Source organism: Meles meles, chromosome 2 (genome assembly GCF_922984935.1).
Source record: "Meles meles chromosome 2, mMelMel3.1 paternal haplotype, whole genome shotgun sequence".
NCBI classification, from domain to species: Eukaryota; Metazoa; Chordata; class Mammalia; order Carnivora; family Mustelidae; genus Meles; species Meles meles.
The window spans coordinates 23,282,648-23,299,986 of record NC_060067.1 but is presented as its reverse complement, the minus strand read 5'-3'; the positions used below and the strand labels follow the sequence as shown (position 1 = coordinate 23,299,986).

At 44.0% G+C, this 17,339-nt stretch overlaps 1 pseudogene; it reads left to right on the top strand.

The window, feature by feature from the left end:
* The first annotated feature begins 7,114 nt into the window (after positions 1-7,114).
* Positions 7,115-7,238, top strand: LOC123937639 (annotated as a pseudogene).
* Positions 7,239-17,339: the final 10,101 nt, after the last annotated feature.

Here is a 17,339-nt window from a genome sequence, read left to right as displayed (position 1 = left end):
CTGGTAGCACAGTGTAGTTTCCACTCAGTGCCCATGGCCTTGGCCAATGCCTGTGAGACTGAACTCACAAATGCAGGGCCATTGTCTGACCCAATCACGAGAGGCAAACCAAACTTAGGAATTATTTCCTCTAGTAGCTTTTTGGCTACCATTCCTGCCGTGTCATGTTTGGCAGAAAAAGGCTCTACCCAGCCTGAAAAGGTATGCACAAAAACTAACATTACTTGTGTCCATACTTTCCCTGTTTCATCTCTGTAAAATCTAGTTCCCAGTAAATTCCTGGTTCCCTTCCTCTTTCTCTTTTTCCTCTTCCCATCCTAGTTCTCCCGCATTTATCGCCTGGCATTGAGCACATCTATCAACCACATCCTGAGCCATACGCCCTAATTTAGAAACTTGGAACTGTTTACCCACGAGCTTTAAGCTTGCGTGTCACTAAATGAGTGCCCTGATGTAATTGGCTTACTAATTTTTTCCCTAGTCTTCGAGGAAGAATTAACTTTCTTGCCCTAGTCTTAGCCCAATCCCCTTCATAGTCTAATTTAGTCCATTTTTGTAAATATTTTAAATCTTCCTCTGAATAAACTGGTTTTTCTGGTAGGGCTGGAGCTGGGAGTGTAACCAGTTCCTGAGCCATTTCCCTGGCTACTTGCTTTGCTGTTTGATCTGCTAATTGGTTTCCTTTTGAAACCAGATCAATCCACTTTTGGTGCCCCGGGCAATGCATAACGGCCACCAATTTCAGGTCCCAAATAGCCTGGAGGAGAGCCAATATTTCTCCTCTGTTTTTAATTCCTTTTCCTTCTGCTGTTAATAGGCCCCTTTCTTTATAAATAGCCCCATGTATGTGGAGAGTAGCAAAGGCGTACCTGCTGTACCTGCTCTCCGTATAGATGTTGGCGGTTTTACCTTTGGCCATCTGCAGTGCCTTGGTGAGTACAATCAGCTCCGCTTTTTGCGCTGAGGTTCCGTGTGGCAGGGCCGCCTTCCAGTGCTCCTGTTCAGGAGAAACCACCACAGCCCCTACATACCTCTTTCCATCGGCCACGTAGCTACTCCCATCTGTGAACAGATTCATCTCTGCATCCGGGAGGGGAGTGTCTCTGAGGTCAGGCCTTATTCCTGTGATCTGGCTTAGGACCTCCCTGCAGTCGTGTGGGTAATCAGCTAGCTTTTCTGGCAGCAACATGGCTGGATTTAGCACCGCCGGGGGCCTGAAAATCACTTTCGGTTCGTTGAGGAGGAGGGCTTGATACCTTGTCATTCGGGCATTGGTCATCCACCGGTCTGGTGGGGTCCAGAGGAGGCCTTTGATAGTGTGAGTAGTGGTCAAGATGAGATTTTGACCCAAAGTCAATTTACTTGCATCCTTGACCAGGAGGGCCATGGCAGCAATTGTGCAGAGGCAAGGGGGGAACCCAGCCGCTACTGGATCTAGTTTCTTGTTAAGATAGGCTACTGGCCTTTGCCAAGGCCCCAGAGTCTGAATCAAAACCCCCTTGGCCACCCCTGCCTTTTCATCCACATACAAGTGGAAGGGCTTGGTAACATCTGGGATGGCCAGTGCTGGGGCACGCAGTAAGGCTGTTCATAATTTTCAAAATGCTCCTTCTGCCTCAGCTGTCCACTCTACCATAGTGAGTCCTCCATTAATCAGTTCATAGAGGGGTTGGGCCTCTCCGCGAACCGCGGTATCCACAGTCTGCAGTAGCCCACCGTCCCAAGAAACTCCCTTACTTGTTGGGGCGTGGTGGGGCGGGGGTATCGGGTGATCACCTGTTTCTTGGACTCAGACCGTAAATGCAGTCCCTCGTGGAGATCAAAGCCTAAATAAGTGGTATGACTCTGACAGATCTGTGCTTTCTTTGCTGACACCCGATACCCTTTTTCCTGCAGAGTCTGTAAGAGAGTTTTCATCCCCCGCAAGCATGACTCGTAGTCCTCAGCGGCTATTAACAAGTCATCAACATACTGTAACAGAGTGACTCCCAGGTTGGTGATTCTGTACTCATGCAAATCCTCGTGTAGGGTCTCGTCAAAGATGGTGGGTGAATTTTTGAATCCTTGGGGAAGTCTTGTCCAGGTGAGCTGGCCCTGGAACTCTTCCTGTGGGTCAGACCACGCAAAAGCAAAGAGGGGTTGAGACTCCCTTGCCAAAGGTATGCAGAAAAATGCATCCTTGAGATCTAAGACGGTATACACAGTTCTTTGGGGGCCTAGGAGGGAGAGTAGGGTATAGGGGTTGGGCACTGTCGGGTGGATATCTTCAACCCATTTGTTAACTTCCTACAAGTCCTGAATGGGTCAGTACTCCCCAGTTTCAGCCTTTTTGATGGGCAGTAGAGGTGTGTTCCATGGAGACTTGAAAGGAACTAGGATCCCATCTCCTTGGAGGTGGTTAATGTGTTTTCTGATCCCTTCCTTTGCTTCCCAGGGGAGGGAGTACTGCCGGACTCGAACAGCCATAGCTGTCGTTTTTAACTGTACCACTACTGGAGGCCGTTCCTTGGCCAGGCCAGGAGGCCTCCCTTCTGCCCAGACTTCAGGAAACTCGACCTGTAGGGTTTGGAGAAGGTTTCTCTCCCTTATCTCCTCTGGTTTTGAGACTGGCTCATAAAGGAGATGTTCACCTACTGCTGCCACAAGCATCTGCACAGTGGGTTGTCCCAAAGTCACAGTCATGTCTCCTTCCAAGAACTGAATGCCAGCCCATAGTTTGTGGAGAAGATCTTTTTCCATCAGGTTATACGGGGCATTAGGGAGGACCAAGAATTGATGTTTGACTACTCCTGAGGCCAAATTTAAAGTCCTTTCTGTTGTCCATTTCTGTCTTTCTGTGCCATTTGCCCCTTTTACCCAGACTTCCTCTGCAGATAGTTTTCCCATAGGCTTTAGTAATGATGAAAATTGGGCTCCCCTGTCCCCCAAAAATCAGTTGATTTCCCATCCACCTCAGTTTTAACCCGAGGTTTGGGGAGGGGTTCTGAACCACGGTCCCTTCATTCTTTGGTGGCCAGCATTGCCGTTTTCTTATTAGGGCACTCTCTGGCCCAGTGTGCTTTTTCCTTGCAGTAAGCACACTGATCTGAATCTAAGCCTTCCCACCTGCTTTCTCTGTGTTTAGGCTTTTCTTTCCATTGACCATCTCCCACCTGCCTTTTTCTTTTCCACTGCCCTTTTTTCCCCTGTCTCCTTCCCACTTCATGTAATGCCAAAACTTTAACTATTTTTTTAGTCTGTTTTTCATCTTCTTGTGTATCCCTGTTGTTAAACACCTTTTCTGCTATTCCCATTAAGTCAGTCAGATTCTTCCCTTCAAATCCTTCAATTTTCTAAAGTTTCTTCCTTATATCTAGGGCTGACTGACTGACAAAGGCAAGATTTACTGCCCTCTGATTTTCGGGTGCCTCAGGGTCGACCGGGCTATACATTTTTTAGGCTTCAATAAGCCTTTCTTTCATCCATACCTTGAGTCACCGCACTAATTTTGGATAAATTTATGGGTCTCCCCGTAGCCACACGGAGGCCTCCCAGCAGAGCCTGGCAGTAGAAACGTAGGCTCTCCCTACCTTTATCAGAGTTTGGGTTCCAGTTGGGGGGTTCCTTTGGGCAGTAGTCCTCCATTTGCTGGGGATCAAGATTGCTGCCAAGTCTCTCACTTATCACCTTATGGGTCTCTCGCATAATGCGATCCCTCTCTTCCGCATTAAAGAGGGCCATAAGGAGCTGCTGAATATCCACACAGGTAGGCTGGAGGGTAAGAAAGACAGTTTCCAAGAGACTAATTAAATCCTGATGGTGGGCAGAGAAGGATTTATGTTGGGCCTTCCAGTTATAGATATCAGAAGAGGAGAAAGGGATATAGGTTAGATGGGGACACCCTCTCCCATCCGGTGGAGCACCTCACAGAGAGGCAGCATCAGCGCTGATGGAGCCAGTGGGGTAGAGGGCAGCAGAGGAGGGTAGAGGGAAGGGGAAGGACCAGGGCGGTCCTTCTGCTCAGTGATCCCATAGGTGGATCCCGACCGTGTATGAGGTGGACTAGTAAGGGTGTCTTATGACTGGGAGTCAGGTTTAGGGGACAGATAAGGAGGGGGAGAATCTATGTCCTCCGTGTCCGACGGAGGCAGGACGGTCTTCCTTGGTTCCCCCTCATCTTTTTGTTCTGTTTTTAGTGATCTGACCTGCTTTAGAGAGAGAGAAATGGCGATGTTAGTAGGGGGAAGGTGAGACTTGAGCCACAATGGTGGCTCTTCTACCAGGGATCACCAGGCCATGATGTACGGTATTTGGTCTTGATGGAAACTGAAGACTTTACTCTGGGTAGAGTAGATTTGGGCCAAGGTAAACATTCCTTCCAGCGGCCACCCTGTGGAGAAAGTGGGACACTCCAGCTGGCAGAGTGTTTTTAGTTTTCCTGGGTAAACCTTGTCACCCGACTGGGTGGTTTTACCTTGAAAATCCTTGAAATGCTGGAGAATAAGACTCAGGGGTATCACAGATCTCGTACTCCCTGCTTGCCCCATTGCTTCACAACAAACAACACAACAGACAACAAAAAGACAAGGCACAGACAACCGCAGACCCAGCGGTCCTTCCTCAACCAGATAGCAAGTCTAAGGGTGTGCAAGATATAATCCCAACTCAAAAACACAACCTGCCGCTGGCGGGGATTTTCTCAGTCCTCTGACCACGGGGGACTTGAACCCCCGGCGATCTCCCAGTGGAGGGACGGGGCATCCCCGCATCCACTCCAGCCCTGGGGAGCAATGCTGCATCCAGCTTCTCCCCGGTGGGCTATACCCTGGAGCTCCTCAACCAGACAGACAGACCAGATCCCGCAGAATAAAATCTTGAGATCTTACCTCTGGAGGCTTTTCCCAGAAATTCTGATGCTGACTCAGTTCTCGTCGTTTGATCCCAGACGAGCCCCCAGAATGTTGGGGTCCAATATCAAAGGAGCGAGATTGATACAAATTGAAAGTAAGGCAAAGCTTTATTTTTATGCCAGACATCAGAAGTCAGACTGACTGGCCAGGGCTGCCTCTGAAGAGGGCAACCCTGTCCCGAACTCACAGGCTGGTTTTATAGGGCATAACAGCAGTCCCAAGTTATGTGGCTTCTATTGTTAAGGCGTTTACTCCTGGAATCGACAACCAGAACTGATACCAGGAACTACTGGGGCATTTATTCCCGGAATGAAGTCTTTAGATGTAAACAACAATATGGCTACCCAGGTAATATGAAGTCACTCTGGCTAAGCAGGCCCTAATAGTTAAACAGGTTTTAACATTAAATCTGCTCTAACAATAGTCTGTACTCACTGACTGGAAGTTTATGTTGTTAAAATACCCATCCTACCTAAAGCAGTCTACATACTAGGTATTTATCCAAAGAAAACAAAAACTCTAACTGAAAGGACATATGCAGCCCTATGTTCATACCAGCATTATTACAAAAGACAAGGTATGGAAGCCATCTAAATATCCACAGATAGACGAATGGATGAAAAAGATATAACATGGGGCGCCTGGGTGGCTCAGTGGGTTAAAGCCTCTGCCTTCGGTCAGGTCATGATCCCAGGGTCCTGGGATTGAGCCCCACATGGGGCTCTCTGCTCAGCGGGGATCCTGCTTCCTCCTCTCTCTCTCTGCCTGCTTCTCTGCCTACTTGTGATTTCTGTCTGTCAAATAAATAAATAAAATATTTAAAAAAAAGATATAACGTATGTTTTACATCTTTTTTACCCATCATATATATATGTGATAGAATATTACTCAGCTATAAAGAATGAAATCTAGGGGCACCTGTGTGGCTCAGTTGATTAGTGTCCCAACTCTTAATTTCAGCTCCAGTCGTGATCTCAGAGTCACAAGATGGAGTGCCATATCAGGCTCCCTGCTGGGCCTGGAATCTGCTTAGAATTCTCTCTCTCTCCCCCTCTTCCTCTGCCCCTCCCCCAACTTAAGCTCTTCCCCCCCAAAAAAAAAATTAAAATTAAAAAAGGAAAGAATAGAAAAGTGAATAAAATCTTGCCATTTCTGATAACATGGGTGGACCTAGAAGGTATTATGCTGAATGAAATAAGCTAGACAGAGAAAGACAAATACATATGATTGAATTTATATGTGAAATCTAAAAAACAAAACAAGTGAACAAACAAAACAGAAACAGACTGGCAAAAATGGTGGCTGCCAAAGGACGGGGGTGGGGAGATGGGTGAAATAGGTGAAATGTATTAAAAGGTTCAATCTTCCATTATAAAATATATAAGACACGAAGACGTAATGTGTGCATTATATAGGGAATTTAGTCAATAATATTATAACAATTTCGCATGGTGACAGATGGTAACCAGTCTTACTGTGGTGACCATTTTTTATAAATTTTTTTAAGTTTATTTATTTATAATCTCTACACCCAATATTGGGCTCAAACTCACAACCCTAAGATCGAGAGTTGCATGTTTCACCAAATGACCTTGTAAATCTGAAACTAATACAATATTGTATGTCAATCATTCTTTGAAAATGAAAAAAATCTTCAAAAAATTTTAGAGAAAAACACAGGAGAAAACCTTGAGGACCTAGGGAAAGTATTCTTAGACTTGACACGAAGAACATGATTTATAAAAAGAAAAATTGGTTAATTGGTCCTCTTCAAAATTAAAAACTTTTCCTCTGGGGCACCTGGGTGGCTCAGTGGATTAGGCCGCTGCCTTCGGCTCAGGTCATGGTCTCAGGGTCCTGGGATCTAGCCCCGCATCGGGCTCTCTGCTCCGCAGGGAGCCTGCTTCCTCCTCTCTCTCTGCCTGCCTCTCTACCTACTTGTGATCTCTCTCTCTGTCAAATAAATAAATAAAATCTTTAAAAAAAAAAAAAAAAAAAAAAAAAAACTTTTCCTCTGTAAAAGACCTTGTAATGAGGGGGTGCCTGGGTGGCTCAGTTGGTTAAGTGGCTCAGTTGGTTAAGTGTCTCTGTTTGGGTCCTGGGGTTGAGCCATGGGTCAGGCTCCCTGCTCAGCCAGGTGTCTTCTTGTCTCTCTGCCCCTCCCCCTGCTCATTCTCTCTCTCTCTCTCAAATAAATAAAATCATTATAAAAAAATAGACCTTGTATTGCTTCTCAGCCTTTTGGCTAAGATCAAGTGTAGTATCTGTTCTTATCAGTTTAAAAAAATAGATATTGTAGTGAGGATGAAAAGAGACTATAGACTGGGAGAGGATATTTGCAAACCACATATCCAACAAAGGACTTATATTTAGAAGATACAAAGAGAACTCCAGAGTAAAAAAGAAAAAAAAAAGCTGATTAGAAAATAGTCAATTTATGAGCAGACATTACACTAGAGAGGATATACAGATGGTGAATAATAACACATGGAAAGATGTTCAACATCATTAGCCAGTAGGGAAATGCAAATCACAATGTAATGACACCATTCCATATCTGTCAGAATGGCTAAAATAAAAAATATTAGTAACCTCAAATGCTGCCCAAGTTGTGGAGAAACTGGATCATTCATTGTTGGCAGGAATGTCAAACAGTACAACTACATTGGAATATAGTTTGGTGGTTTCTTTAAAAATACTAAGCATACAAATCCCACATAACCCAGCAATTGTACTCTTGGGCATTTCTCCCACAAAAATGAAAGCTTATGTTTACACAAAAGCCTGAACATGAATGTTCGTAGCAGCTTCCTGTGCAATAGTCAGAACCCGGAAACAATCTAAGTATCCTTTATCAAGTGAGCAGTTAAACTGTGGTAATTCATACCGGTGTACTACTCAACAGTAAACGTGAATCCAAAACTAATTCCTGCCACAATGTGGGTGCGTCTCAAGGGCATTATGCTGAGTTAAAGAAAAGAAACCCAATCTCAAAAAGATAAGAAACAGAAAACAGTGGTCAAAACAGAGTTTACTGGAAGCATTTTTTGCTAGCTCATTACCGAGGCCACTACCAAAGGCTCTCAGATTTTTAACTAATCAGCAAATTTATACTCATTTGAGAAGAATTCTCAAGAGATATATATGACTCTTAGCACAGAGAAGTTTTCAGAGCCCTCTTTGAAATATAGGTGGGTAAACTCCAGGGTCACAATTTGGAAGTTAAAAAAAATTGTTAAGATAATTATTTTTGAATGAAACCACACTTACCATCCAGAAAGGATATATGATTCTAGAAACGTTGTTCATTTTATTCATTCATCCATTCCACAAATGTTTCAAAATGCTATTAAATGTACTATCTCAGGAACCAGATTAGCAGTGAGCAAAGCCTACTAAAAATCCATGCCTTCAGGAAGCAGGGATTAATTCTAGTATCTAGTGATATTACTATGATAAAAGGCCCTTTAAAAAAAACTACAAACTGGGGAGCCTGGGTGGCTCAGTGGGTTAAAGCCTCTGCCTTTGGCTCGGGTCATGATCCCAGGATGCTGGGATCGAGTCCTGCATCGGGCTCTCGGCTCAGCGGGGAGCCTGCTTCCCCCCCGCCCCCCGCCTGCCTCTCTGCCTACTTGTGGTCTCTATCTGTCAAACAAACAAAAATCTTTAAAAAAAACAAACTACAAACTAGATGGTTCAATACATCAATAGACGTTCAATTAATGGTCACTGTCAATGTATATACAGTCCACTATACAGACGTGATTACAGAAGACCTATGGATCAGAGAATGTTTTTATAAAAATTTAGTCAGTGTAGTAAATCAAGCCATATAAATACCAAAAATATATATTGTCATTCCTAGGCTTGTCTTGGACCAGCATGTTATCAAATCTCATCTAAATAGAAATTACTGGGGCGCCTGGGTGGCTCAGTGGGTTGGGCCTCTGCCTTTGGCTCAGGTCATGATCTCAGGGTCCTGGGATCGAAACCCGCATGGGGCTTTCTGCTCAGTAGGGAGCCTGCTTCCTCCTCTCTCTCTACCTGCCTCTCTGCCTACTTGTGATCTCTCTGTCAAGTAAATAAATAAAATCTTTTAAAAAAATAGAAATTACTGCCTCAGAATCTGGCCAGCTAGTTGGTGGAGCATGAGACTCTGATCACAGGGTCATGAGTTCAAGCCCCATGTTGGGCATAGAGATTACCAAAAATAAAATTTTTTTTTGAAAGAAATTATTGAAACACCAAAGGCACTGTGGAAACATTAACTGGGTCTTCTGAATCAAAGCCAAATCTTTGTGGGGCTTTTGAAAACATAGTTTTTTTTTTTTCCTTAAAATTTGTTATTAATGTTAACAAATAATGAGTTTTATTCTTATTATTTAAATGAGAGTATTTTCTAAATTTCTCCATTCTAATTTCTAACATGATTGAATATTTATAGACATAACGGGAAACACTCTGAGATCTTCAATAATTTTTAAGAGTATTAAAATTTGATCTAGGTGGTTCAGTTGGTTAAGTGTCTGCCTTCAGCTCAGCTCATGATCCCAGGGTTCTGGGACTGAGAAGCAGAGAGCCTGCTTCCCCCTCTCCCTCTGCCTGCGGCTCCCCCTGCTTGTGCTCGCGCTCTCTCTCTCTCTCTGTAAAATAAATAAATAAAATCTTAAATTAAAAAAAAAAGGAAAAAAGAAAAGAAAATTTGGTCTCAAACTCTAAGACCAAAATATTTGAGATCAACTGCTTTATGAAATAGATGTTATGCCCATTTTATGGTTAGTGTAGTGGGGCCGAAGGAAGGGCCCAATAAAAGATAACCTTTTATTTTTTTAAAGATTTTATTTATTTATTTGACAGATAGAGATCACAGGTAGGCAGGGAGGCAGGCAGAGAGAGGAAGGGAAGCAGGCTCCTGCTGAGCAGAGAGCCCGATGCGGGGCTCGATCCCAGGACCCTGGGATTATGACCTGAGCTGAAGGCAGAGGCTTTAACACATTGAGCCACCCAGGTGCCCCGGAAGATAACCTTTTAAAAGAGAAACGTAATTCTATCTCGTTTTCCTTTCTGTTCAGCTCTGTGATGTAGATATTCACTTCGTCCTCTGAAATGAAATTATTCTACTGGACTGTATTAAGTTTGACAGCCCAACATGTATATTCCTTATTATCTCTGTCATCAAGTTTAAGCTTTTAAGAAAAATTATTGAATACCTGGAAATAAGGCAAAATATTGCTATGCACCTTTTCAAAGTCATCCCGGAGTATTGTCTCAGAAGCCTGAGTGGGGCTCATCTGACTCTGTAAGGACCTATTTTATATTTTTATTTTAGCCAGAGGCTTCCATTGAGGTTAAACAATAACTTTGTTGTTTAACCCTTAAATTGTCCCTGCTCCCCTTCCCCCAGGGGACTTAAAAACAAGTCCCAGAAACCAGCTCCAGGTGTGGAGGCTAAGAAAAACAAGACCGCACCCACCTCGAGTCTAGCCCTGACATGAGTACAGCCATCTTGGCAAAGCAAAAGCTGGCACCTTGCAAGAGTGGGTTAGCATAAGAATGGCCATCCTGAAGGCCAGGAAGCCATTTTACTGAGCGTCCCTAACTGACCCACACTGCATACGTGACTTGAGATAAGAAGAAACTAGCTAAAACCTGGGAAAACAACTTAATCATATACCACCAGGGCGGTTAGGCGGTGGCGCCACAGTGACCAGATGCTAATAAAAACAAATAGTTAACTTGCAGAGACCACAGTCCTGCAAGACAGGAGTCTCCCTTGGTTTACAAATGTCCTAGTGATTTACAACAAAGAAGTTATCTTCTCAATAGCCCAATTTCCAGAGACAAATAGCTCAGTTCCTTGAGGCCTAAGGTCGCCCTCCCCACCATAAAACTGAAGGAGGCTGAGGCGGAGGGAAAGGTAAATAAAGTTAAATTTCTTCTAAAGCTAAATCTCACTTAACCGCCAGGGTGACGCCGGGGTGGCAAAAAGTTAAACAAAGTTAAACTGTCAAAGTGCGGCACAAGATATGCCTGGAGCTATGAAAAAGTGCCTTGAAAATGCTATATAAACCCTTGGCTTTGAGTGCTCGGGGTCCTTGTTGAAACCTGCTGTGCTGGGCAGATACTTGGACCCCAGCTAGCTGGAACTAAACCTCGCTGTGTGACTTGCATTATCGAGAGTGTTCTCTGTCTCATTAAGGGGTGGTCGACTCCGTACCCTAACAACTCTACATCTTATTTGGCTTGTAATGTACTGTCGACAGGGCCCAGAGTCCGTAAAGTCAGATACTAAACTGCGGGAGGTAAATGGCAAATGATATTGTCAGGCAGGAAAGGTAACTCCGAAGCCCACCGCGCTCTTCCTCTGACCACAGAAAGCAGTGTGGTTGCCTGTGATGTTGCAGTCTTTTTTTTTTTTTTTAAGATTTTTATTATTTTAGTTTGAGAGAGAGCACAAGTAAGAATGAGTACGGAGGAGGCAGGAGCAGAGGGAGAGGGAGAAGCAGATTCCCTGCCAAGTAGGGAGGCTGATGCGGGGCTCGATCCCAGGACCCCGAGATCATGACCTGAGCCAAAGGCAGAGGCTTAGTCCACTGAGCCACCCAGGTGCCCCTGATGTTGCAGTCTTATCTCAAGTTCTTTTCCTCACAGACTATATGCTTACTCGTGTCTTCCATTCTCCTTGGAGCCAGGTTCCAGTCCTGCTGGTTCCTTCACTAATGGGTTTAGTAAGAAGAACAAATAAGGCGCCAGTTTGCCCAACAGACGGGGAAGGAGGTGGTTTTGACTCGGGAAGACGACCCTGTACAAGTCCTCCCTAGTAAAAATCATCATTTTTTTTTCTTGCAATCTACATCAAACAAAACAATTCCTAAGCCCAAGCAGGTAGTTCAGTTGTTTGAAATACTCTGTGCACTCACTGAACTCCACTGTAGTCACAGAAGCGAGACTAAGCTTGCTAAGTCATTTCCTGGAAACTGTCTTCTAAACTGCCCTCCCTTAGCTGATTTAGCTGAGCTAAGCTGTATTTGGTGGTGTCTACTGCCATCTGGTGGCCTTGAGTTGACATAACTAGTGCCTCCTAGAGTAGTTTTCAAACTGCTCCTACTTTATCCTCGTAATAACCTATGAGGTTGATATTGTTATTCCAATTTGTTTAAAGATTTTAAATTAATATTGATCTTACTGTAAGCCAAGCACTATACATGAGTGATCTTATTTATTCTGCATGTGTGTGTGTGTGGTTTTTTTTAAAGATTGTGTTTATTTATTTCAGAGAGAGAGAGATTTACAGCCACAGCAAGCACATGCATCCCAGGACCCTGGGATCATGACCAGAGCTGAAGGCAGATACTTAAGTGACTGAGCCACCCAGGAGCCCCTATTCCCCATTTAAAAAACAAGCAGACAAACAAAAACAGTGGAGTAAATTTGAGAATGTAATTGGCAAATTTTTTAAAAGATTTTATTTATTTATTTGACAGAGATCACAAGTAGGGAGAGGCAGGCAGAGAGAGAGGAGGAAACAGGCCCTCTGCTGACCAGGGAGCCCGATGTGGGGCTCGATCCCAGGACCCCGGTTGAAGGCAGAGGCCCAACCCACTGAGCCACCCAGGCACCCCCAACTGGCAAATTTTTAAGTGAATTAACCATCTGGCTGCATCCCATCTAGCAAGAAGAGGGAAGTCCTGAGGAGTTGTACAAAATGGAAAAAAGATTGTCCCAAGGAGGGTCCCCTTCCCTTAAGGGGACAGGCTAAGTTCTTATCATGTAGATTGCCTCATCTTCCCTTGGAGAAGGAGTAGGAAGACAGAGAGGGTCCATGTGACAGGTTACTCTGCCGGCGGCTGATCAGAAAAGTCTTGACTGACCAGTTAGGACCAAGTTTCTGTGAAAGGTTGAAATTGCAATTAAACTGGGTAGTAAGCCCGTTTGATGACTTCACCTAGCAAAAGTGACTCAACTTGGGCCTGTGGTTTTGTTTTTTAACACCCGTGACAATCTTTTTTTTTTTTTAAGATTTTATTTATTTATTTGACAGAGAGAGATCACAAGTAGACAGAGAGGCAGGCAGAGAGAGAGGGAAGCAGGCTCCCTGGAATCAGGCTCCCTGCTAAGGAGGGAGCCTGATGTGGGACTTGATCCCAGGACCCTGAGATCATGACCCAAGCCGAAGGCAGCGGCTTAACCCACGGAGCCACCCAGGCGCTCCACCCATGACAATCTTATGTGATACCATGACCTGTGTTATTATTCCCATTTACAGATGAAGAAGCTGAGGCTAAGTGGATGTAAGAAACATGCCCACACTCCAATAGCTAATAAGTGGGAACACTGGGATTCAAACCCAGAGGAGGCACATGTCACCAGCACAAACCATCTTCATCGCTTTCTTCTTCATCGTCGTCATCGAAAAACATGGTAATTATGTGCCAGTCATTTTCCTAAACCCTTTACAGGTATTACATAATTTAATCCTTACAATTCTTATGAGTTAAAATTCCCATTTTATAAATAAGGAAATCAAGGCACAGAGGAGTTAAGCAAGTTACCCAAAGTCACCAGTAGTGAAAAGGATGGAAGAATTGGAGCTCAGGGAATTTTTTTTTAAGGTTTTATGTATTTATTTGACAGACAGAGATCACAAGTAGGCAGAGAGTCAGGCAGAGAGAGGGGGAAACAGCCTCCTGGCCAAGCAGAGAGCCCGATGCGGGGCTCGATCCTAGGACTCTGAGATCACGACCTGAGCCGAAGGCAGAGGCTTTAACCCACTGAGCCACCCAGGTGCCCCAATTTTTTTTTTTAAAGACTTTATTTCCAAATAATCTCTACACCCAAAGTGGGTCTTGAACTCACAACCCTGAGCTCAAACATCACCATACTCTTCTGAATGAGCCAGCCAGGTGCCCCAGAAATTTTTTTATTTTAATATTTTACTTAATTAAAGTTAAAATTCACTTATCTTGGGGCGCCTGGGTGGCTCAGTGGGTTAAGCCTCTGCCTTCGGCTCGGGTCATAATCTCAGGGTCCTGGGATCGGGCCCCGCATCGGGCTCTCTGCTCCGCGGGGCGCCTGCTTCCTCCTCTCTCTCTGCCTGCCTCTCTGCCTAGTTGTGATTTCTCTCTGTCAAATAAATAAAATATTTAAAAAAAAATCACTTATCTTACATCTATGAAATAGATCTTTTATCTCCCATTTCTTAGTTTGTTTTAGGTTTATTGAGATATAATTGATGCATAACATTGTGTAAATGTAAGGCATACAATTGATCTGATTATATATAGAGAGAGAGAAATGATTACTGCAATTAAGTTAGTTAACACATCCATCATCTCACATAACTACAATTTTTTGTGTGTGGTGAGAACATTTGAGAATTACTCTTAGTAACTTTTTTGTATATATATATTTTTAAAGATTTATTTATTTATTTATTTGAGAAAGAGGGAGAGAAAGAGCACAAGCAGGAGGGGCAGAGGGAGAGAGAGTCTCAAGCAGACTGAATGTGGGGCCCAATGCAAGGCTCGATCTCATGACCCATAAGGGAGATCTTACAGTATTTGTCCTTCTCTGTCTGAATTATGTCACTTAACATAATGCCCTCAAGGGAACCTGGGGAGTTTTAGTCCAGAGCCCATTTTCTTAATCAGGAAACAATTTAAGAAATAAAGGTAATTTGGGTCTCCTTGTTACAAAATTAAGGCATATTTAGAAAAGCAGAAAGGAAAAAAGTCACCCAAAATTCTATCTCCCAAACACAACCACACTTAACTTAGTGTGTCACTCCTAGTCGTAATTCTAAGCTACTTCGTTTTAACTATAGTTGTGATCCTACTAGAAGGATAGTTTTGTGTTGTTTCTTTTATTTAACATCACAATGGGAGCATTTCCAATACCCCCAAACTCTTCGTAATTGTTATTGTTAATGGGTCCGTTATTATTATAATTTGTAGTGCCTACCATGAGTCAGGTACTTGTGAGGAATTTCTATGTATCTAATCTTCACAAAAACTCCATAGTACAGAGGCTTATAACAGTCTACCCTATTTTAGAAGAGGAAACAGGCACAGCTGGGATTTGAAGCAAGGGAGTCTGGCTTCAGTCTGCCATCATATAACTTTGGAAAGCAAGGATTTAAATTATTTACATTTTGATATGTCAACTAACTAGAATTTAAATTAAAACTTAAAAAATACATTGTTTATATATTGAATCAACCCCTGAGAAACATACGAAGAAGCACCAAAGCCATCTTCTAATAACCATTCAATTTTTTAAAAAATCTTTTGCAAATAATCATAATTAACACGTTGCTAATCAATGAGGCAAACCTGGATTATAATTAGATAAAGCTCCCAAAACAGAGAACAGTATTAGTAGCCACCATTTATCAAGTGCTATGTACTTTTTATATATATTTTCTCTAATCTTCACTGGGACCGGATAGGATAGTGAATATTATTCCCTGCTAACAGAGGAAAGGTGCAGAGAGGGAAATTTGCCCAAGATCACAAAGCTAGTAAGTGCTGAAGTCTGGTTCATACCCAAACTTGTTTCTCTCTAAACCCTAAAGTCTTATATTCCCGCTAAACCGCTCAGCTGAGTGTCTAATATTGTAGCCATTGGTCATGTGGCTACTAGGTCCTTAAAATGCAGTGGGGTGAATCCAGGTGTGCTGTCAATATAAAATAGTCACCAAATTTCAGAAACTTCCTACAAAAGAAGCAGCAAAAATACTGCAATCATTTTTATATGTGTTACACGTTGAAGTTATTAAAAGTGTGGATATATTGAATTAAATGTGTGATTACAGATGATTTCACTTGTTTCTCTTTGCCTTTTTTTTAATTTATTTTTTTAAGATTTTTTTTTTTTTATTTGACAGAGATCACAAGTAGGCAGAGAGGCAGACAGAGAGAGAGAGGGAAGCAGGCTCCCCACTGAGCAGAGAGCCCAATGCAGGGCTCAATCCCAGAATTCTGAGATCATGACCTGAGCTGGAAGCAGTGGCTTAACCCACTGAGCCACCCAGGGGCTCCTCTCTTCACTTCTTAAAAGATTTATTTGGGGCAGGGGGTGCCTGGGTGGCTCCTGGGTGGCTGTCAGTTAAGGGCTGCCTTCAGCTCAGGTCATGATCTCAGGGTACTGGGATGGAGCCCCTCATTGTCCAGCTCCCTGGAACCTGCTTTTCCTCCCTGTGCTACTCCCCCTGCTTGTGCTCTCTCCCTCTCAAATAAATAAAATTTTTTTAGAAAAGAAAAAATAATAAAAATTTATTTGTTTTAGTGGGGGAAGAGCAGTGGGAGAGGAAGAGAACGTCCCAAGCAGACTGACTCCAGGCTGAGCAGAACCCCATATGGGGCTCTGTCCTATGACCCAGAGCCCCAACCAAGAGCCAGATGCTTAACCCACTGCACCACCCAGGAGCCCCTCTCTCCACCTTTCTAACTGTAGTTACTAGACATATTAAATTATACATGCGGGGCCCGCATTATATTTCTCTCGGCGCATGTTGCTACAGACCAGCCATCCTTCAACTTTAACGTGCGGATGAGTCACTTGGGAAAAATGCAGATTCTGATGCTGGAACGCCAAGCGAGGAGCCAAGACGCTGCATTTCTCCCAGGCTGTCCCTGATGCCAATGTTGGCAGTCGAGGTGGAGCACATTTGGGAACAATGTTCTAGATGGGGGCGAGGAGGGTGGGGATCAGCGTTAGATTCCTTGGCAACACGTGTGTTTACGAGGAAGGGGCTAAAACTGAAGAGACCCTGAAGTAGAGGCGGGGAGAAGTGGCCGGAAGAGATCCTGGGAGAACCGGAAGAGCGGTGGCCTGCGCAGCCGCAGTGGGGTCATGTCCAGGAGGCGCAATCAGCAGCCATGCTAGGAGACCAGACAGGGCCCCTCGGCATTCTGACCAGTGTGGTGGGGACAGTTTCTGTGAGTAATGGACGCTGGAGGCAGATTTCACAATGTCGGGGGACAGGGAGTGAAGAGAAGTGGGGCTAATCACGCGCTTTTTTTCTACCAAAGGAGAAGACGGTAGCTAAAGCCGATGGCAGGGGCGAGCCAGAGGGCGTGGGCGAGGGGGACAGTTATGGCGGTGTTTGTTTGGTTTGGTGTTGCAGGGGTGAGCGGCGAGTCTATGATTTATGCAGAAAGGGCGGGTCGTGAGGGAGAAGTCAGCTCGGAGAATACTGGCGGCTTCTCTCCTAAACACACAAACATGTTTACTGAGTGTCAGCTGTGTGTCGGCTCCCGGAATAAATGACACAGCCTCGAACCTCAGGCATCCCACAGTTTTGGCTACTGCGAAACTTTGAGAAGGCAGTGAACCAAGCATGGAGTAGTGATGAACAGTCTTTATTCTTTTCTTTTTTCTCTTTTTTGTGAGATTTGTGTATTTGAGAGAGAGAACGTGGGCAGGGGTGCAAAGGAAGAGAGAGAATCC